Raw genomic sequence first — 22978 nt, forward strand, 5'->3', positions numbered from 1 at the left:
ACTGACTCTGGGGCTCTGGAAGAAAACCTGGCTCCCTCCGCTTTCTTTGGGCATGCAACATAGGGCAGGAGGGGGCTCAAGGGCAGTTGCTGTTGCAAGGTGCATGCACCAGAGCTGTGAGATGCCTGTGCTGGTGCAGCTCTGTCTCTACAGCATCATGATTGGGGGGATGTGCGGTGTCGAGCCAGGCCAGCTCCAGGTACTGAAAGCCAGGTTTGTGGGAAATTCCCTAGCAGCTGTGCTGAGTCCAGTTGCTCCTAGGCACATGGCACTGACTGCCCGAGCTTGGTGGCTGCTGCAAGGGCCTAAGCCAAAGCATGAGCTGTATTGCTACCTCTGACTCTATGGTACTGGCAAGTGAGTGTGCCCAGACAGCTCAGGATCACAGGCAGCCAGGTGCTGTGAGGATCAATGCGGGGCATGGATGGAGGAACCTTCTTCAAAAATACACAAGCCTTCACTGGTGCAGGAACTCCCAGGTGAATGCCTTCACCACCAACCTACAGTCATTGCCACTCTCTCTCTGCCCCAGTGAATGTTTAAATAAAATAGTAACCCAACGTGAAACAGCTTCAACAGAAGAGCTTGAGAGAGCCCTACTTAAGATACTTATCTGGGAGCTTGGAGATTCAAATTCTCATTAAGTTCTGCTTTACAAGGAAGGCAGAATGTTTGCCAGTCTTTGTCACCTCAGGTGAAGCCAAATTTCATACAACCTGCTGGTAGTTTCTTTGCAATTTGCACTCTGTAGTGCCTTTTTCAGAAATAGCAATATGACTGACATCTCTGTCTCCACAGGGAGTTCTCTTGAACTAATGGAATTTGTACCAGTTTCGGTTCCCTAACTCATCACTGTTTTATAGTATTAATTGACTACATGCTGCTCATGCAGGTGTCTTGCTTCAATCACTGCTGATATTTTGTTTTGTTTTTATTCAAGTACTCTCTCTGCTTATTCTGTATATTTAATTTAGCCAAAATCTTCCCACTTCATTCAGAAGACAGATGTGGAAAAAAATGAATTTTTAAAAATATATTAGTTTTAAGAGATTTCTCTCTGTTTATTGGTTAACGGAGGCACTATTTTGGCTTCCTATCATTTTCTCTTTAAAAATTTAAAAATAACCTCCTCAAATCTTTGTTTATCAAATATCATGCCACGATTTGCAGAACTCTATATAACAAATAAAATCACCACTGTAACTCCTGCCAGCAACAATAACAATTTAGTAATTTTAATCCAATTTTCATTAGTGCTAGATTTGATTAACAAATTTCACCTAAAACGTCTTGTAATGCCATCTCAAACTTTGTGTGCTGATTTTACTTTTAACACTTTAAAGATATAAATTTCAATATACTCTAGATCAAGGGTGGGCAATAATTTTTTACTAGAAATTTTTGAAGTGGCCCCGAGCTGCCCTGGTGTGTTTTCCCTCCTACAGACTCTGATTGGTCTGTGGGTGGGGGAGTGCATGAAGTCTTTGCCTCTGCACCCGCTAGAGAGAACCATCAGCTGTTCTGAACAGCTGGTGGTTCCTTCTAGGTGCCCACGCCCTGGCGGTGGGAGGAGACTTTGAGCGCTCCTCCCTCTGACCCCAGGTTAATCAGGGCCTGGGGGTAGGGGGAGCATGCAAAATCTGCCCTCGCCCTGCAAGGGAGCGCTGTGCTTAGAGTCACCCACCAGCTGAGCAGCAGCTGGCAGTTGACTGTAAATGCCGAACCCCTTGCAAGGTGCCCCTTCTAAGCGCTGCACACTCTTTGCAGGGCAGGGGCAGGGCAGGAGGAGACTTCTTGCACTTTCCCCTGCCCCCAAGCACTTATTGGCTGGGGACAGGGGGTAACGCAAAGTCTCTCACTCCCTACCCTCCGGCGTGCGGCACATAGAGTCAACTGCCAGATTGGTCTGGGGGCGGGGGAATGGCAGGACCTCCGTGGGCTGGATAAACCCACTTGGCAGGCCAGATCTGGCCCATGGAGTCCCTTTTGCCCACCTCTGCTCTAGTTTAAGCTCATAAGTTCCAGTTTAGCAAATCACTTTAAGCACATGCCGGAAGTTAAGCAATAACTTAAGTGCTTTGCTGAATTGTGTTTTGATTGATCTCAGGATTTATGTACGTGTTTGCATTTCCTGGGCTTTGGATATTTCCATTTCAGATGACAAATCATGGAGTTTTGACCTTTTCCATTCCACAGCTTACAGGATGCCACTGGCAAAGTTTTCCTGATTTTTCCAGCTTAAGTTTCATTTCATAGCCCTTTTGCTGCCACAAGACTAGAATAGATCACATAGGCCAAGGAAATTTAAATGGTGGAAGAGAAAGAGAGGTAGCCATCACAAGGGAGATGGATCCTAATGATCTAGGCACTGGTAGTAGTAAGTAGCAGACAGCAGTGCCACAATAGTGCCATGAGGTGTCATTGTCCTAAGCACTGTAAAAACCCCAAATAAGGAGTAAACTTCCACCACTTTTCTTCACTACTATCACCCCTACGTCTGTCAATTGATTTAACCTCCTCTCATTGCATAAGTGTATTGCCCTATGCTCTGCCCCAAAACAATTATTCTGTGAATGCCTTTGAGACAGCCTAGCAAAGATGCAAATCTTATGGTATCAATACAGAGTAAATGTAAATTAAGCCCAGAAGAAATCTCTGAAAAAATCAAATATGATTCTAATGCTTTTAAAAATGCTGGCCAGTAAATATGCTTTTTCATAATGCACCAGCAACAATTGCAAATATTCTTACCATTTTTCCCTGGAGGCAAACACTAGCCTCTTGGTTCATCATTATGCCCTGGTCATTTTAGATCTCTAGCCCTTCAATTAATCAATTTTAGAGACGTTTAGTAGCAGGAAAAAAATCACCCTATTTCAAGTTATCGAGCCATCAGTTCCTTGAAAAAAAAAATCAGCATTTTAACCAAGATTTTTATATGAAAACAGCTAAGGAACTGCAATTCAGAAAAGTCTCTGAACTACTCGAGTCCCAGATGAGTACACAAGCCTCAAAACAGAAATCATCCAGCAAAACCAACATGTTTTTCTGCAGGCTGCAAATGCTGATTCGTTCAATCACTGAAGCATCTTTTTTGTTATTTATCATATATTCATCCCCAGCTTCCATAGATGTGTAAACAAATATTATTCAGACCAGGCAACAAAACAGCAAACAATACAGTGGATACGTTTGGAATAAGCTAGCAAAGCTACGCTACTGGATTCCAGCCAGTCCAGCTGTGTGTAGACTGGCAAGTTTTTCCACAAAATCAGCTGCTTTAGCAGAAAAACTTGCCAGCTGTCTACACTGGCTGCTTGAATTTCCGCAAAAGCACTGACGATCTCATGTAAGATTGTCAGTGCTTTTGCGGAAATACTATGCTGCTCCCGTTCAGGCAAAAGTCTTTTTGCGCAAAGGGGCCAGTGTAGACAGCAGAGATTTGTTTTCCACAAAAAAGCCCCGATTGCGAAAATGGCGATCGGGGCTTTTTTGTGGAAAAGCGCGTCTAGATTGTCCATAGACGCTTTTCCGCAAAAAGTGCTTTTGCGGAAAAGCGTCCTGCCAATCTAGATGCACTTTTCCGAAAATGCTTTTAACGGAAAACTTTTCCGTTAAAAGCATTTCCGGAAAATCATGCCAGTGTAGATGTAGCCTCCTTGTTTCTCTCCCCTTCTGCCATAGCCCTTCCAGTCCTAGTCTCCACCACTTCCCAACTCTTTGTTCCAGTCTGCTCCCCACCCCACACTCTCCCAAATCAGGCCCTTTTCCCTTCTGCAGTTGAGTTAGGCAGTTTCTTTCTCCATGCTGACTGGGCCCAGAGGGTGAAGCATTGAGAACACAGCCTGAGACAGGCTCTGCCCTCTCCATTCCAGAGCCAAGCTTTACCCCAGTCTGTGGCAGCTAGAAGCAGCATTGCAGGAAAAGTCCTACAGTACGTGTGTGTCCATGGGCTGGAGCCCGCTCAGGGCAGAAGACATCTTTGGAGAATTTAGCAGTGACACTCTATAGCAGTGTTTCCCAATTGGTGCTCCGGGGAACCCTGGGGATCCGCGAAGTGAAAGCAAGGGTTCCGCGAAGAGTGAGCACTCCCCCGCCCCCTGTTAAAGAAACAGAGCCATGGCGAAGGCGCTTTTTTTTCCCCCCTCAATGAAACATGGCAGGGGCCTTTTTTTTTTTTTAAGGCTACTCTAGGGGTTCCATGGCCAAATAAAATTAGGAAACACTGCTCTATAGTGTTCCTTTACTAAACACGTGCAAACAGATTTTTCAAAGGCTTATGCCTTGATGTAATTTTGGTGTCTTTTCACAAGGACTGCAAAAGGCATATCCCTGAAACAAAAGCTGCTCCCCCTGCAGAACTTCAAGTCCCTGCCAGAGTTTTTAACATGGGCCAAAACAATGCATTATTATTTAATCTCGTTCTTGGAAATGACTAAACCATTTTGGCTTAAAATGTTCAAAAAATTCATCCTGAAGCCAACACTAGCATGAAATATTTCAGCACACATGATTAAAGTCTGGCAAAGTTATAAGCACCTGAAAGCAGACTCTTCTAATGGGATGTGTCAGGTAGTCTGAATTATAAGGATAGCTCTCTCTACCTATAATGATAGGAATCTGTGTTACTTCAGTGACAGTGCGAGAGTTAAAGAGATCCTCAGAGGATGCCTATAGCTTCACAAGACCTTACAGGTACAATAAGTGGGATATGTACCTCTTGTTTAATCAAAGGCATGATCCTACAAGGTACAGTGTATTTTTGGTTCCTCAAAGTCTCAGCACCTTGAATGACTGGACTCCTCGAGTCACTGAGGAAAAGCTAGCTAGGTAAGTATTATATTATGTTGGGATCTGATGTGTCACCTGAAATCAGTGAAAGTCTTGTTATTGATCTCAGCGCAGACAAGATCAGCAACAAAGGAGGTGAAGAGAAAGTGTAATTTAAAGAAACAAGAATGTGAGAGTGATACATTCCTGCTGGAAGTCAGACACTTTGTGTTTGAGCAACACATCCAGAGGCATGAACTGAGCCACATGCTCATTCATGACAAATTCCTTGGACTGAACTCACTGTAGTTTCAGAATTAGTTAAAGACCAGGGGCCAAAACTTTCATTGACTTTTGTGGGACAGGTAGAAGCAAGATTACACCCCAGGATTGTGATACAAGCTGAGACAACTAATTGCTAGTGAGATTGAAAGCCCATTGCGTATAATATATATAGTGTTGTTTTCCAAAAGAAAACGTTAAACTTATGGTGGTTTAAAGGTCATTGCTTAACAAGTATGAGTGACTCTGAACACACTCAAGAAGGCAATTATTTCATGAATAAGCTCCTCAGGCAGGGACAATCTTTTAGACCAGTTGTATACAACACTTAGTCCAATGGAGTCCTGATGCTGGAGTCTATGCGCACCCCTGAAATACAAATACAAATAATACTGACAGCGACCGCAAAAAATAAGACAAACAAAAATACTAAAGAAAAGTATTAACTGAGAAGGAGAATGGAGACATGGTTGGGCAAAGAGATTGGGATCTAGGTCACAAGAAGACAGACTCACAGGTGATGCATGGGGGGCATTTGAGGTCATGTGTCTCCCCAGATTTCTGCCAGGGTTTGCTGGCTGGGCCCCTTCCCTGTTTAGCAGCTCCTGGAACTAGTGAGTGGTAAGCTGTGACCATGGGGAAAGGAAGCAGCAAACAGCTGGGAGCTGCAGTGAGGAGCAGCAGAGGGTAGGGAGTGGGGGAATATGCCTGTGAGAGGTGTGCCTGAAGCTGTTGGGATAGTGAACCTTTACATTGTGCACCCCCAGTATCAGGTACCAGTCCTCTGTTCTGAGACTGCTGGGGAAAGGACATTTGGTCTGTCAGCCAGAGATGGTGTCTGGGACTGGGAGCCAAGGTAGTACACACACGGGGATATTGGGACTGGCTGGACAGAGTCTGAGACATAGAGCAGTGGTGGGACTGAGACTGGCTGAGGAGCCATGGGGAAGGACTGGGACTGACTGAATGAGGAATAGTGATAGAAATGTAGCCGTGTTAGTCTAGTGTAGCTGAAACAAAATACAGGACTATGTAGCACTTTAAAGACTAACAAGATGGTTTATTAGATGATGAGCTTTCGTGGGCCAGACCCACTTCCTCAGATCAAATAGTGGAAGAAAATAGTCACAACCATATATACCAAAGGATACAATTTTTAAAAAATGAACACATATGAAAAGGACAAATCACATTTCAGAACAGAAGGGGAATGCGGGGGGGAAGAGGGGAGAAGGTAAATGTCTGTGAGCTAATGGTATTAGAGGTGATAATTGGGGAAGCTATCTTTGTAATGGGTAAGATAGTTAGCGTCTTTGTTGAGACCGATGCGTAGAGTGTCGAATTTTAGCATGAATGACAGTTCAGAGGATTCCCTTTCAAGTGCAGATTTAAAAGGCTTCTGAAGTAAGATGCAGGTAATTAAGTCGTTGAGACAGTGTCCTTTCTGGCTGAAATGGCAAGAAACTGTTTTTTCTTTGTGATCCTGTCTAATATCTGTTTTGTGGGCATTGATCCTTTGGCGAAGAGTCTGAGACGTTTGTCCAATGTACAAAGCAGACGGACACTTTCAGCACATGATGGCATAAATTATATTTCTGGATGCCCAGGAATATGTGTTCTTGATCTTATAACTCACTTGGTTAGGTCCAATAATGGTACCAGCAGAGTGAATATGTGGACAAAGCTGGCAACGGGGTTTGTTGCAAGGGAAGGTACCAGGGTTGGTATTAGTGTGGTATGTCCTGTGGTTGTTGGTAAGAATCATCTTGAGGTTAGGTGGTTGTCTATAGGAGACTATGGGTCTGTCTCCCAGAGACTCTTGGAATTTCGTATCCTGTTACAGTATAGGTTGTAGTTTATTGATAATGTGTTGGACAGGTTTAAGTTGGGGGCTGTAGGTGATGACAAGTGGTGTTCTATTGTTGGTTTTCTTGGGTCTGTCTTGAAGTAGATGGTTTCTAGGTATTCATCTGGCTCTTTCAATTTGCTTTTTTATTTCTCCGGGTGGGTAGTTGAGGTTTATAAATGCTTGGTAGAGATCCTGAAGTTTCTGGTCTCTGTCAGCGGGATTAGAGCAGATGCGGTTGTATCGAAGGGCTTGGCTATAGATGATGGATTGTATGGTGTGTGCTGGATGGGAGCTGGAAGCATGTAAGTAACTGTATGAGTCAGTGGGTTTTCTGTAGAGGGTGGTGTCTAATTTTCCATTGTTGATTTGCACTGTGGTGTCCAGGAAATGGATCTCTCGTGTAGAATGGTCCAGGCTGAGGTTGATGGTGGGGTGTAGGTTGTTGAAATCTCTGTGGAATGTCTCCAGTGTTTCTTGGCCATGCGTCCAGATCATAAAGATGTCATCGATGTAGCGTAAGTAGAGAAGGGGCAAAAGGGGACGGAAATGAGGAAATGTTGTTCTAGGTCAGCCATAAAGATATTAGCATACTGTGGGGCCATGCGTGTACCCATGGCTGTGCCGCTGATCTGGAGGTATAAGTTGTTCTCAAACTGAAAATAATTGTGGGTGAGAACAAAGTTATATAGGTCTGCTATCAGGTTGGCAGTGGTGTCCTCTGGGATAGTGTTTCTAATTGCTTGTAATCCGTCTTCATGTGGGATGTTGGTGTATAGAGCTTCTACATCCATGGTGGCAAGGATGGTGTTATTGGGGAGGTTATCAATGTTTTGTAGTTTCCTTAAGAAGTCAGTAGTGTCTCGGAGATAGCTGGGGGTGTTGGTTACGTAGGGTTTGAGGAGAGAGTCTACATAGCTGGATAGACCAGCAGTGAGCGTGAAATAGTAGTGAGAGTAGTGAATGAGAAAACTGTGACAGGGAAAAGAAGCGGTGGGCAGGCAGAGCTTACTGAATTATATGGAACTGGAATTACTGGGCAAAGAGAGCAGCAGAACGACCTAGCAGGAGGGGAGACTGAGAATGGAGTGGGGATTCAACATGCAAGGGCAGATGTCTGCAGGCCAAGGGGAAAAGAGAGCTCAGACAAGGAGCTGTGGTGCAGTGGGGACTAGCTGAGCAAGGAGACAGGTAACAGGTGGGCAGAGACTGTGGCTCAAACAGGAAGCTTGGAATGGCAAACTAGGACTGGCTGGGCAAGAAAACTGGGATGAGACTGAAGCTTTGGGAGTGGATATTGTAGTAGATTGAGGAGTCACGGGTAGGGAAGAGATCTGTCCAGAACACAGGCATGTTACAGGGGATGAAGCAAAGGAGGTTAAGTTTAGGAGAATGAGGAAAAGGATCTATACCAGTGGTGAGCAACTAGTGGCCCATTGAGACATTTTGTTTACCCCTGCCCAACTGCCCATGCACAGGGTTGCCAGAATCCTTTGGTTTCCATCCACATAGCTTTTTCCTTACTGCTATTGCTAAAGTGACATGCACATCAATCAAGAACGCATGAAGTGAGGTAGTGCTCATTACACACAATATTGTCCATGAGAGCCATGGACTCCTTCTGCATCTAATCAGCACTCCCGGAAATTCTAGGTACGCAAGCACAGTTAACAAAACTATCCTATCCTGGGAGACCATCTTGGTTATAACAATCTTGAGGCTCACCGAGATGAAGGAGAGCCAACCACACAGCCCACGAGGTTGCCCATCACTGATCTAGACCCACACTATAGTAAAGTCAATGGAAGTTTTGCCATTCTCTTAACACAAAGGAAATAAATACATGGAAATTGAGATGTTTTTCCAAGTCTCTCTCACCCTGTTCTTCCATTGTATAAAGCTTATGAAATGTAGGAAGATGAGTTGCTTCCTGTCATTTAAAATGGCAGTGGGAGTGAGTTCCTAGATATGGTAAGTCTTGTCCTGTTTAAATGTGATATGCAGCTCAATCTCTTTGCCTTTTAACTCCCCACTGGCTCATTGATCAATAATTTAAAATACAGTTCTGTAGGATATTGTATTATGGTTACATTTGTCTGCCCTGTTTATTGACCAAGCACACTGAGTGAGCTTTACTAATCATTATGGGGGATTTTATGTAAAACATTCTCTGAAAATAATTGTAACTGTAGCTTTCCATTAGCGTGCAAGGGCATAAAAAGCAGCTGTCCTGATGAACAAACATAGAACTCCAGTATTTGTTTTCTTTATATTTGCTGTTGCTATACAAGCAATACAAACAGCAGGCATCTCAATGTACAGTGGCAAACCTATGCACTCAGCATTCAGCATGGCCATTTCTTCTAGCTAAATCTGGAGGACATGGTGTGGCAGGATGCGGCAAAGGCTATTGTTGCTTATAGGCTATGATAGTAGCTTCAGAGTAGCTCCAATGGAGTTTCAAAGAAAACTCTTTATACAGAAAAAACTATGAGGAGTCTTGTGGCACCTAAAGGTACATCTAGATTGCAGTGCTATTTCGGGAAACCTCCGGTCTCCCACATCTTTTGAACCAGTTCATTATTTCAAAGTAGATTTCAAAATAACGAGCTCACTATTCCGATGTCCCTGTAACCCTTGTTCCACGAGGGTTCAGGGACATTTTGGAATAGAGGTTCTTTTTGAAATGATATTGAAATAAGATATACAATTTGCGTAGCTCAAATTGCGTATCTTATTTTGACCTATGGGTGCAGTGTAGATGCACCCTTAGGGTACGTCTACACTACCACCCTAGTTCGAACTAGGGTGGTTAATGTAGTCATGCGGAGTTGCAAATGAAGCCCGGGATTTGAATTTCCCGGGCTTCATTTGCATAAAGCCGGGCGATGCCATTTTTAAATGTCCGCTAGTGCGGACTCCGTGCCGCATGTAGCCGTGAAATGAGGAGTAACGGTAGTTCGGACTAGGAAGCCTAGTCCGAACTACTTAGTCCGTGCCACGTGTAGCCGTGTCTACACTGGGCCTTAGGCTGTGTCTACACTGGGCCACTTATTCCGGAAAATCAGCCGCTTTTACGGAATAAGCTGCGAGCTGTCTACACTGGCCCTTGAATTTCCGGAAAAGCAACGATGCTCTACTGTACAAAATCAGCTGCTATTCTGGAAAAACTATTCTGCTCCCGCTTGGGCACAAGTCCTTATTCCGGAACACTGTTCCGGAAAAGGGCCAGTGTAGACAGCCCAGTAGTCTTTTCTGGAAAAAAGCCCCGATGGCGAAAATGGCAATCGGGGCTCTTGTCCGGAAAAGCGCGTCTACATTGGCCACAGACGCTTTTCCAGAAAAAGGGCTTTTCCGGAAAAGCAGCCTGCCAATGTAGACGCTCCTTTTCCGGAAAAACTGAAAACGGAATAGTATTCCGTTTTAAGCATTTCCGGAAATTCATGCCAGTGTAGACACAGCCTTAGAGATTAACAGGTTTATTAGGGCATAAGCTTTCATCAGATGAGTTGGAGTGAGAATTTCACAGGCAGGGATATATATAAGAACAAAAGAAGTTACTTGTCAAGTGTAGGGCCGATGTTAATGACACTAATCAAGTCAGGGTGGAAATTGCTTTTTCACAGCAGCTGATCAGGAGATGTGAATATCCCGAGAGGGAAAATTGTCTTTGTGGTGAGTTAACCAGTTAAGATGCATATTCAATTCTAAACTGTTTTCTTTATATTTGCTGTTGCTATACAAGCAATACAAATAGCAGGTGCCTCAATGTACAGTGGTAAAGTTATACACTTAGGACTGAATAAGGATCTTTACTGGTTACTGAACTACAGAGGCAATTTCTTCTCTCTGGACATTCGCATCTCTGCATCAACTGCTGCGAATGAGCCACTTGCACCCTGACTTGATCAGCCTCAGTAATACTGGCCCTAGACTTAACAAGTAACTTCTTTTGTTGTTCTTATATATACCCCTGCCTGTGCAATTTCCACTCCAACTCATCTGATGAAGTGGATTTTACCCACGAATGCTTATGCCCTAATAAATCTGTTAGACTAATTTAGAGGCTTCCCTGTAGTATGGACATGCTATTTCAAAATAGTTATTTGGGGAGTTATTATTTTGAAATAATTTCCTAGTGTAGACATATCTTTAGAGACTGAGGCAGGCGCCCTTAATGTGGATGTGCTACCTCAACTTAGATCCCCAGGAAGCACTGGGGAGTGATTACTTAGAATAACTCTGAGGAATAGTTATTTCAAAATAGCAGCAGTGGAACATACACATTAGCACTATTTTGAAAAAACTATTTTGAAATAAGCATTATTCCTCATGGAAAGCAGGAGTTATTATTTTGAAACAACCAGCCCCTTATTTCGAAATAATGGGCTTGGTAGTGTGGACGCTCTGCTTGTTATTTCAAAATAAGGGTAATTATTTCTAAATAACTCCCTAGCATAGACCATGGCAAGGGTGACACAGGACTCCTAGTTGTTTTTGCAAATATAGATTAACATGGCTACTCCTCTGAGACTTTATACAGGGTGAGTCAAGATTTGGCCCTATTTTGCCAATAACTCCTAGCAAACACATTAGCATTTACTTTCTGCAGGTTTCCTCTAAATTCCCTCAGTGCAGAAGGCTTTGTATCCTTTCTTTATTGCCCTGGTATCAGTCTGAAAGCAATCAGTTGACTCTGGACAGCTTCTTTCCTTCCTAAGCATTACTTCAGTAACTGCAGGATCCCCAGGAAGCTGCCCCATCTAGGGAATGTGACAGCACCACAGAAAACTCCCCAGCTGCTTTTCTCCTTAACTGAGATATACTGTAAAAATAAAACAGCACTTTCTTCCTCTATTTGCTCTGAATACATTGTAAGTATGATCCTTCCTTTGCACTCAAGATTGTAAGGGATTACTTTGCTATCAAAGCCCCACATGACTACATTCAAAGGCTTGTCATTTCCACAGAAACACTCAATGGCTGCAGGAGCTCTCACATTGCTTCCAATCAATGGCAACTTCAATTAGTCTTTATTTTTAAATTGCAAAGATAAATCTTTATAGGACAATGTAGCAATTATCCAAGACACATGCCAGCTCCGTTCAGCTCATTTAGTATCGTCCAGTCAATGGTATTGATCAATTGGCAAAAATAGTTGTCTAATATTTTCTTGGCTCATCAGTTTCTTGTTAACAAATGGTCTGCTACTACTATCTGCTACTGTTATATGTTAATTTGTACCACAAGACAATAGCACGCAAGTATATTTCTTCAGTGCTTTCTCCCATGATATCTCATTTTTACAAAACAAAAAAAAAAACCCAAGAAACCGAAAACTTGAATCCATCACTGTCTGAGACTTCATGTTTGATTTGATTGTTTGATCAGGAGATGAAGGATGGTCTTGCATTTGTGACAATGGATTGGGACTCAGGAGAGCTCAGCTGAGTTTGTATATAAGGAAATCACACACAAAAACTCTCCATCTGTTTCCCATCTTCAAAATGGGGATGGTCATGCTCCCTTTCTCCTACACATTGCCTTTTCTATTTAAATTGGAAGCTCTTTGGGGTAGAATCTCTCTATTACTAAGTGTTTGTACAGTCCCTAGAATCATAGAGCCTTTAGGAAGATTTATGTTTTTCTAAAAGGCGCGCTCTAGTTAAAACAGGATTATTTTGGGGGAGTTTCTATGACTTGCATTACATCAGAGGCCAGGCTAGATGATCCCTTCTGGTCTTGAATTTATGAATCTGGGAAAGGGGTTCTTGGAAAAAGCATAAATAACAGTAAAAACTGCAGGTCAGACCCTGATTTCACTTAACACTAAAGTGAAGATAAAGTAATTACAGAGACGCTCCAAATTTAGCCCATTGTGAATGATGCAGAATCTAGCCCTGTTATTATACAGACTTCATAGTACACACTGTAAGCTGGATCAAATCCAATGTGTCCTGTGTAAAGGTAGAAATAGGTCAGGCAAGAGCTTAAATTACCTAATTTATTTTTTGGATTGGTAGAGGAGCTGCCACAATAGAGATTCATTATACACTAGAAATCTTAGCAATACTCTTCATAATTGTGATCTTGACCCATGTGCTCCAGCAGTGCTGAGGTGGGGTATTATTCAGGTGGCCTATACTCAACAGTATGCAGTGTTAGTGCAGCTGCGTCAGTTTCACAAGGCAGGTGAGATAATATCATTTATTGGACCGACTTCTGGTGAAAGGGAGACACACAGATACAGGGCTTTCCAGACACACCCGGCTCCTGAAGAAGAGCTTTGTGTAAGCTCAAAAGCTTCTCTCACTCTCACCAATAGACGTTGGTCTATCAAATGCTATAACCACAACCACCCGCTCTTTGCTCAGTTGGTTGTTTTCCTGTCTTGCCATGTGCTAACTGTTTTAACAGGTTTAACCAGTCTCAAAGTGATAACATTACTAGAAGTTTTACTTGGTGTTGCTCGGGTCCTTAACTCAAATAAGTTTTGTTTTTCTTCACTTAAAATCACTGTTCAGGGGTGGGTCTGTGAATGCTGGATTTAGTATGCAGGCTACCTAGAGAAGAGAGTACAACCTGTGAGTACCAGCTCCCACCGGCTTCCACACACCCCCTCCCCCGTGTAAACATATAACCACTAAAAAAAATCCAAGTTACATGTTTACAAAAATGCACGTTAGTTAACATCCCTAGTACTTAGGTGCCTGCATCCCAGTTTAAGCTCTATAGCAATCCACAGATCTCCTATCTGGCTGCTGCCTAACCTCCTAGGGGTATGTCTAGACTACATCCCTCTGTCGCCAGAGGGATGTAAATTAGACATACTGACATGGCAAATGAAGCGGGGATTTAAATCTCCTGTGCTTCATTTGAATAAAAATGGCCACTGCGTTTTGCGGAGTCAGCAGGTTGTTGGCAAAAATTGGCTGTCAAGACGGGGATCGGGCGACAAAGAAAGCCTTTGTCGGCCGATCCTGTAAACCTCATTTTACGAGGCATAACAGACCGGCTTATCCTTGCTTCATTTGCAATGTCTTTATGTCTAATTTACATCCCTCTGGCGACAGAGGGATGTAGCCTAGACATACCCTTGGTGCCTATACTTACATAATAGCTACATGTTTGCTGTAAATGCTGTGAATGCGTGTTGTTGCCTCACTCTAGGTGCACTGATGCCCTTTCCTGTCTGAACCCTGGAGCAATCCACGAAGTGGGGGAATGTAGGCATTTGTGCACCTAACTCACATGTGGGGCCCAATCCAATAGGCAGAGGCCACCTATTGGATAGGGTCTCACTTAAAATCCATCCAGAGATGGTGGCAACACCCACCTTATAATTTTTAGCTCGGTGGTTAGAGCACTCACCTGAGATCTGCCCCCTGAGGGGGAGAAAGGATTTTGACAGGGTTCTCCTCCTCAGAAGAGCTCTAACCACTGAATTATAAGAGATTGTGATGTGCTGCTTCCTCAGTCTCTTCTGTTGATGTTGTTTCACTTTGGATAAATAAAAGTCACAGGAGCACAGAGATTGGATCCTCACTCTCTCAGCTCAATGACTTGATGTACAGTTCTGTGGAAGCTCAAAAGCTTGTCTCTCTCATTAACACATGTTGGTCTAATAAAAGGTATTACCTCACCCACCTCCTCTCTTCAATGGCTTCAGGGATACAGAGAGATGCCTCCTAGCTGCCCAGACCTAATCACCTACCATGAAGAAACTTTTAAGGCATGCCCCCCCCCCCCCCCATTATCAGCAACTCCAATTGCTAGTTTAGGCAGGCAGCACCTAGCATGTTGACTTTTGTGGTTTGCACTCTGAGGAACCTCTCTCTCCCCATGCATTGTATAGGGAGCCTAGTACCAAAAGGTGCTTCTACACAGCACTCTAAACTCAAAATAAGATACATAATTTCTGCTATGAAAATTGCATATCTCATTTCGACTAAATTTTTAAATTGCATATTTTGAAATTTGGCTCATCTACACAGCACCAAATTTCAAAATAACAAGCTATTTTGAGACATCCCTTAACCCTTGTGGAATGAAGGTTACAGGAATGCCGAAGTAGCGCGTCCGCTATTTTGAGACCTATTTCGAAATACTGCGTGCGATCAAAGGATGTGGGGTAGCTATTTTGGGATCCTTCTGGTATCCTGAAATAGCCCCGCTGTGTAGATGTACCCAAACTCAGGCTTTATGGATCATGGTGCTGTTCCAGTGTTCCACTGCAAAGCCTCTGTCCCTTTGAAAAGATGGGCCTAGGTGCCTGGTGGCAGGAAAGTAAAGTTGCCTTCATCTCAGTCATAGTCCAATATGGCAAATCCTGTGCCTTGAAAAGCCAAATGCCCATTATACTTTTGCTGTTCATTCCTTGTATCATTGTTTCTGATACACTGATAAAATGTAATTAAAAAAAAAACAGTGGGTCAAAAATACAACACAGCAGGCTATTTGCTTTGGTTTTGTGATGTTGCAACAATTGTGGACTTAATTGAGACAGAATCAGAGTTTCTGTTCTTGAGAAGAAGTGGTCGTGGGGTATCACACAATGCTTTGGCCAACATTACAAGGCTCCAGGCAAAGTCAGGGGAACAGCTGAATAATGGTTTCCCCTTCAGAATAGAAAAAAAAAAGCCTTTATGGCAGGGAACCTGGAAGTCCAAAGCCACATGGGGCCATAATTTTGGAGGGCTTCTTTACTCTGGAAAGGAGCTTTAGCTTATTATTTGAAGTTTCTTGTAGATACAGATACACATCAGAAAACACCAGACTCGTTACTCTCCCATCTTAGTCAAACAGTAGAGACTCTAGATGAGACCAGTAAGATTGGCGAACAATTATTCCATGAGTGCCATATTTGCAGACCAGGTGAGCTGAGCTGAACCTACAATGTCTGTGCATTGGCTGTGTAAGACTCATGTCCATGTGCAAAATGTGACTGAGTGAATAAGGGGGGTTAAAGAGAAGGGCTATTTCTCCTCCCAAGGAGTAAAGCTCTTCCCATTTTTATGTAGATACAAAGTTTGCAGGTGCTATTCAAGGAGCGAAAGTTAAATTGAATAATTGACTGCCATATTGTAGCTCATAGAGATTTGTTTTCAGATATCCCCAGCAGCATTTGTGACTGCTTGGTGATGGAGAAACAAACCAGTGAATTTGGGGGTCAGCTCAATGAAGTCAGAAAGTTTCTTGCGGGCGGAATTCATTCAATGAGAACAAAAAAGCTTTCTATTCTCCCATGCTGGGTATGGCTTAGAGGGCCAACCTAAAATCCAGAGAAAGGAATTCAAATGGTTACTTCTCATAGACCCTTGCAGCAAAATGAGTCTCTCCAGGTGAGCTCAGCCACATCCCCTTCAGGGCAGAGCTCCCAGGTAAGTCCTGCACAGAAAACAGACAGCTCTGCCAGATATTCTGCTCAGGGAGAAAGCGTGAACCTTTTCCCTGTCACACATTGACTGAACAACCCTTCATAAGATTAAAAAGCTACAAATGAGTAAAAAGAGAAAATGGGAGCTTCATATGGATTAAATATTCTCATCTCTCAGACAAATTAAGCTGTTTATGCCAACTATATTTTTAAAGTGAACCTACATCATCTCTTGTAAAAGTACTAGTGGATCATTCCTGAAAAATTTATGATTTGCATAACACTTTGCATAAATATTTGCATAATAGTTTCATAATAGTCAATGGAGCTTCTCTATCAAGTCAGAGGAAAGAAAATGCAATGAGAATTTTAAAAATGGTGCTTGAGATTTTTTAAACATTTCATTTATTTACATTCATATTTATTTCACAATAGAAATAATTAGCTGTAACACAAATAGTACAAAAGCTTTTAGAGTAGCAATAATTGCAACATCAGGTACATTGATTTCAGTAGTGATTTTAAAAGTAGATGTTCAATCATATGGCTCACTATGAGCCTGATTCTGCAACTGAGTAGCATTTAACTCACAGGACTAATACTATTGAAATCAAGTGGGAGAGAAAACAGCAGACCTCTGAAAGTTCAGTTCAGATTTGATGGATGCCTTGGAAAAGGTTTGGGTCAGATATTTTATCTGAACCAGTTCATCTAGCCTTGTTTCTGATGTCATTCTTCATATGTGAAGTCTCATGTCCTAAACTTTTCCAGTGGCCTCCTGTGACATTACTGAATGAAGTCAGTCTCTACCGAGTTAGGGCTAATACCCTTGGAGTTCATTGTATTAGAAACTGGAAGGTTTCTGCACTAATGAGAGATTGTATGAAACTTCTTCAGCAAGAAGATAAGATTAATGACATCTCTGGAAGGTATGAGGAAGTTCAATGTGTGTTCTTGAAGTGAAGGAATAAAAGTTCTCCCCACCAAAGCCAACTTTTTGAAGATACAATGGGGGGGGGAGGGGCAGGAGGCACTAAGAGACCTTTGATATACAGATTGAACTGGACCCCAAAAAAGGGAATTTGCCAGACCAGGGGAGGTCAATACCAGCCGCCGGGGCCCCATTCTTCCCTGGTCCAGCAATGCTCCTGGTCCAGCAATGCTCCTGGTCTCAGCCTGCTGGTTTTTCCCTGTGAGTGCTCCAACCCCCCAGTACTAGACAAGGGGTATTGCTGAACTAGGGAAGTTCAGATCATAGAAATTCAACTGCTAGCAATTACCTGCTTCTGGAAACTCCTAAATCAAAAGACCCTTGGTCAGTATAAAAGGTGAACTAAACATGTTATAAGTGTGCTTTTTCTGAGCTGAAGCTAGGATGAACTGGGAACCACACCAAATCTCCCTTGGATGGGGAGCTGCAACTGCCAGAATCCATATTAGGGTCAGGGAGACAGTGGGTAAGCTCATTAGCATGTGTGTATGTTTTTAATGTTCTCTCTGTAAAGCCTTTTACCTTTTTATGAAAGCCAGCATGGTAACTTACAATGGTAGCAGCTTCTAATAAGAAGCAAGCTCACGTCTTGGGCAACCTGTCTATGCTCAGAAAGACACAGTGAAAGTAAGGAACCACACAGCCTGGGAATACCCCAGTCAGAAGGGAAAGGGACATGGATCTCCACTTGAGAGGCAATAGCTCAGGAGCTGGAAGCCTGGAAGAAGGTGCCTTTGCAGGGCCATTAAGGAAAATACTGGGCCGGTGGCCCTGAACTGTGACACCTACCATGCTACTTTGGTATCTCTTCAGGGAAGAGAGAAACAAAGGAAGAGGCACTCCAGTCTGGCCTGGGCTCAGAGACAGAAGAGATATCACCTCCCTTCTTCCCACGCCATCCCCGGGTCTCTGAGCAAAGATTATACAACTCACATTTGACACATAAGTGTGGCAACAGTCACTTTTTTTTTTTTACATATACCACAATTGAGTTACTTTTTTTTTCAAATTTGGGTGAGCCTCTCCCATGTGCTGTTCAGAGGCTCAAAACCTGGTGTGAAGCTCTCAGCACCTCCCTGCATCGAGCCCCTATTGTGTCTGTGCAGACAGTTGGGAAAGGTGATAAAAACTTCATAGACCAGATTCTCATTTACCTTAATGGGAGGGGTCTTAGAGCGCATATAGGTTACATTTATGTCTACTTTTCTGCACCAGACTGGTATAAAGGGGCCTCCAGTGATGGGTTGTTGTGGAAAGTAGACAGAAGAAGAATCTGACCCTCTTAATAGAGGCAAAAATAAAGAAGACTCCCCCAACCAATCCTTTACAGGGAAAACTGTTATTTATTATGCTTTGTTTTAGAATTCTTTCAGATGACTTTGGCTTAGCAGTAGGAGATGGACCATAGGACAAGTACATTCTATTGGAGGATCACAACTGCTTAGGGCTTGTGTCATTCCAGTTTTACACGAGTCAAACTCTGTTGATTTCAATATAATTGTACAGATATAAAACTGGAGTAACACCATGGAGAATCAAGTTCTCAATTATTTAGGAGGGGATTGTGATACCCTTATTACTGTTGAATAATGGGTGCAGACAAAGCAGGGACCTTCAGGCTACGTCTACATTGGCCCCTTTTCCGGAAGGGGCATGTTAATTTCAGCGATCGTAATAGGGAAATCCGCGGGGGATTTAAATACCCCCCGCGGCATTTAAATAAAAATGTCCGCCGCTTTTTTCCGGCTTTTAGAAAAGCCGGAAAAGAGCGTCTACACTGGCCCCGATCCTCCGGAAAAAGCGCCCTTTTCCGGAGGATCTTATTCCTACTTCTTTACCTAAAGGAAAGAGAAAATCATGGAATTAACATGTTGTTTGTCACCATAACTTTGTTCACTCTGCTTGCATGTTCTGCCTCCATCCTATTTATCTTCTCTATTTAGATTGTAAACTATTTGGGACCAGGGACTGTCATTTTGCTCTTTTTGTACAGTGCCTTGCACAGTGGGGTCCTGAACCATGACTTGGGCTCTTAGACACCACAATAATACAAATAACAAAAACAAGTCAGAGTATTACCATATAGTCAACTGTATTTATGCAGCAATAGAAACAGCACATGGCACCTGTGAGTAGACCATAAAATTACTATTTATTGTCATGAAAAATCCAGTTCTGTCTCGGCATTAAGATTTACATGACATCGTGTCTGGAATCCTCATCAAGTTCCTAGGAGGTGTACCAAATAATATTTGTTTTGCATATTACTCTGATGACCAGACACTGCTTGTGCCACTGAAATAATGTCATAAATAATAATGAATTATGCATTTGGGAAAACACTTTGGCCAGATTTTCACTTAACATTTAAGTTTTGCTGATGTTTTGCTTTCTTAGATGAACATAAATGCAGCAATCAGCTCCATAACCTTCCTTTTAAAAAGTTTATACTGAGTTCTACAGATTATTTTTATTTATCTTCTCCCTTCTTTGTAATTAAGACTATTGTATTTATTTTGTTGCCTTCTATTCTTTGTCCTGGTGAGTAAAGAGAGACACTCAGCTCATAAATATGCACCAGCTCAGAAGGAAGTTGTATATTATTATTTATGCCCCATACAATGAAGTTACATTCAGCAAAAAATTCTAGCAAGAAAGTCTGAAGTAATTGCAATTTAGGATGTTGAAATCACATGGCACTATCCCAGTGGAAGGTAAGGATGCTCTACACTTTATCATGATCAGACACTAACTTACGGTTCTAATCTAAAAGCCATTTATACCTGCACAGAGTGGGCCAGATAGTTATCTTACATGTTTGGAGTGGAATATATGTACTGCTGCAGGGATGAAAACCTGGTTTCACGGACATTGAAGTGTTTTACCCCAGCAGTGTAAAAGGACAGGTAGTACACTGAATTTCTCCAGCAGAGTTTACAAGTAACGTTTCAACTTTCAAAAGTTTGCTGTTTGGGTACAATCATGCCTAAAAACATGTCTAAAATATGTTATGTGCATTTTGTCCAGTCAATTTGAAAATAAGAAAAAAAGGGGGGGGGGGGAGATGAAACTTTCCACAGACATACAATGCACAGTCAACTTCAGGCAGAGCAGTAGCATGGAATAATTCATCTAAAATGGTGGCTGTCTCAACAAGTTAAGAGCACATACAGAAACAAGGGTTATGATGGAAATGATTTGGCAAACCTCATTCCAGTATTTCCAACTAAAATAGGCAGAACTTGCTGTGTTATTAGCCAGGTAGCAAAACAATTAATTGCCCATTTCTCCTTTTTCATATAAACATAATTGAGTAAGACATGGCGGAGGAAGTACATTTCTACTCCATTTCGGGTTAATTCAGAATATACTTTCGTCAGAGCTTCAGAGTGAAGTCTATTTCAAATGCTTTTCATAGAATGGGTATAGATCTAAAAAGCAGATGATTCTGAGCTAGCCCGTGTCTGCTCAAGAAAGCACCAGTTTAATAACAGGGATGAAAAGCTCCAAGTGTGTTAGCTGTCGGAGATCTCCCTGATCTCTCATAACAATAGAGTATGCTTGTAAAAAAGTTATGAGCTTAGTGCAACCAATTAAGAGTTGAGTTGAGTTGAAGCCTCATGGGGAGTTCTGATTCACTCTTCAGTTCACATAACTCTAAGGTTAAGCCCTCACCTAAGACAAAAAGGTACACAAGCCCACTTAGGAGCTTTTGCGGAGTGTTGTTTTGCATGAGTGTGAGTTAAGGAGGGTAGAACACAATGAAACTGAGTCAAGGCAAGTTTTTAATACCTCCACTTTCAGTGTTTTAAAAATCCTGCCCTGATGCTGGATAAAGGACGGGCATAGAAATTGCCATATTCTACAGCAGTGATTCTCAATCAGGATTCACATTCCCTGGGGGGGGGGAGGCAGAGGGCTTCCAGTGGCAGGTCAGTTCATCTAAATATTTGTCTACTTTTACAATAGGCTATGTAAGAAGCACTAGCAAAGTTGGCACAAACTAAAATTTCATATAGACAGCATGGGCAATGGGTGAAGGTAGGCCTGGGGGAGGCAAGCCTCCAATCCTGCCTCCCAATCTTCGCCCTTCTGCCCTGGCCCTGCCCCCCAAATCACGGGGAAGTGGGGCAGCATGTGGCCCTTGCCTCTCCAGCCTTGGAGCACGGGGATGGTGGGCAGTGCATGGCCCCAGCCTCCCTGGCCCCTAAGCACAGGGAGGATGGGCAGTGTGCGGCCCAAGTCTCCCCAGATCTGGAGCACAGGGAGGGCAGGTGCTAGGGGGCAGCAACACTCCGCTCCCACTATGTCTACAGTAGGCGTTCTGGGGTGGAGTGTGGGCGGGGCCAAACAGGTGGGTTGGGAAGGCAGTGCCTTTCTCTGCCTAACATACCAGTTGCCCATGACAGACAATTACTTGTTTTTACTGCTCTGTAGACTATTAAATGGTAAGTATCACACTGAAATCCAAATTCAATATTTATATTCCAATTCATTTGTTATAATATAAAAACGAGAAGGTTAGCAATTTTTCACTCAGTGCGCTGAAACACTTTTGTATTTTTATGTCTGATTTTGTAAGTTGTTTTTAAAGGAGGTAAAACTTGGGGGGTACACAAGACAAATCAGACTCCTGAAAAGGGGCATAGTAGTTTGGAAGGGCTGAGAGCCACTGTCTTAAAGCGAGTGGTAGGTCCATATTCTTAATGGCATCGTTTCCCATTTCCCTCTTGATTTACATTCTGTGTGTAATTTACCCTAGTTGTGGCAACTGCTTTCCAGTTGCCCAAGGACCAGCTTGCATCTACTTCCTCACCACCATCCCTTCTTTTCATACACCTCATGCTAATCCCAATACAACAGTGGTCCAAACTGTTCCATGGGCCCGCTGTGGGAAAGATGCTAGCGGCCCCATGGTTCTTTGTTTACCTAGGGTCCATAGCCACGGAGCTTCAAGCCTCCCATTGGCTCTGGTTCGCTGTTTTGAGACAAGTGCGGCTGCATACAATAACAGACACAGAATTTAATTCAGCACCTCATGCTCCTTGGCTACAACCACTATTCAAAGTTGAAAGAGCAAGCCAAACTCACCACTATCTTCTCTATTCATGGGTAGGCTTTTAGTCTCATGACACAACTCAAGAAGTTAGAGTTCACATGTGAATTCCAGATTGTCTCTGGAGTCATAATGTGCCCTTTAGTACAGCAGAAGCAGAAGAGAAACTAACTTTCCCCTGGGCATTTGAAACATTACCAATAGAAATCAATGGAATTCCTCTTAAATGATGGCTAATCACAGGCAAAAAAAAGTAATAATAGTAAGCAGAGGGAGGAAGGAGGAGACAGCATATTGTGAGAGGACTGACAAACCTACTTGATAGAGGGGAAAACAGCTATTCACTCAGAGCATGTTTTTCCCATGCCATGTGCCCATCTGAGTTGCTTGAAACTTTGCCTATATGGCAGCCTATCAGAACATAAGCTGCTATTTTGTTGGAGGTGACTTTGGGGACCTTTGATCTCTGTCTGACATCACTTATCAGCATGGAGGTAAATCCTAACAAAAATAATATTGTATCACATAGGGAACCAAAATATACAACAGCTGTTTGTGACTTCACTTCAGGCTTTACTTGTGTTTCTTGGCACCTGCAGTCTTTAAATTGACTTGAAACATTTCAGTTGCAAGAAAAGTGACATGTTCATAGCTTCT

At 42.8% G+C, this 22978-nt stretch overlaps 1 long non-coding RNA gene across 3 annotated transcripts in view; it reads right to left on the bottom strand.

The window, feature by feature from the left end:
• Positions 1–22978, bottom strand: part of LOC112547241 (uncharacterized) — a 133875-nt gene that overhangs the window by 23890 nt on the left and 87007 nt on the right. For 2 of the 3 annotated variants that reach the window (XR_003090986.2, XR_012901073.1), the window contains exon 4: positions 13358–13461. The exons of the other annotated variant lie outside the window; for it this stretch is intronic. This is a non-coding gene — a long non-coding RNA (uncharacterized LOC112547241). The remainder of the gene's footprint in view (positions 1–13357; positions 13462–22978) is intronic. 3 annotated transcript variants of the gene reach the window in all.

Source organism: Pelodiscus sinensis, chromosome 2, assembly GCF_049634645.1.
Source record: "Pelodiscus sinensis isolate JC-2024 chromosome 2, ASM4963464v1, whole genome shotgun sequence".
NCBI classification, from domain to species: Eukaryota; Metazoa; Chordata; order Testudines; family Trionychidae; genus Pelodiscus; species Pelodiscus sinensis.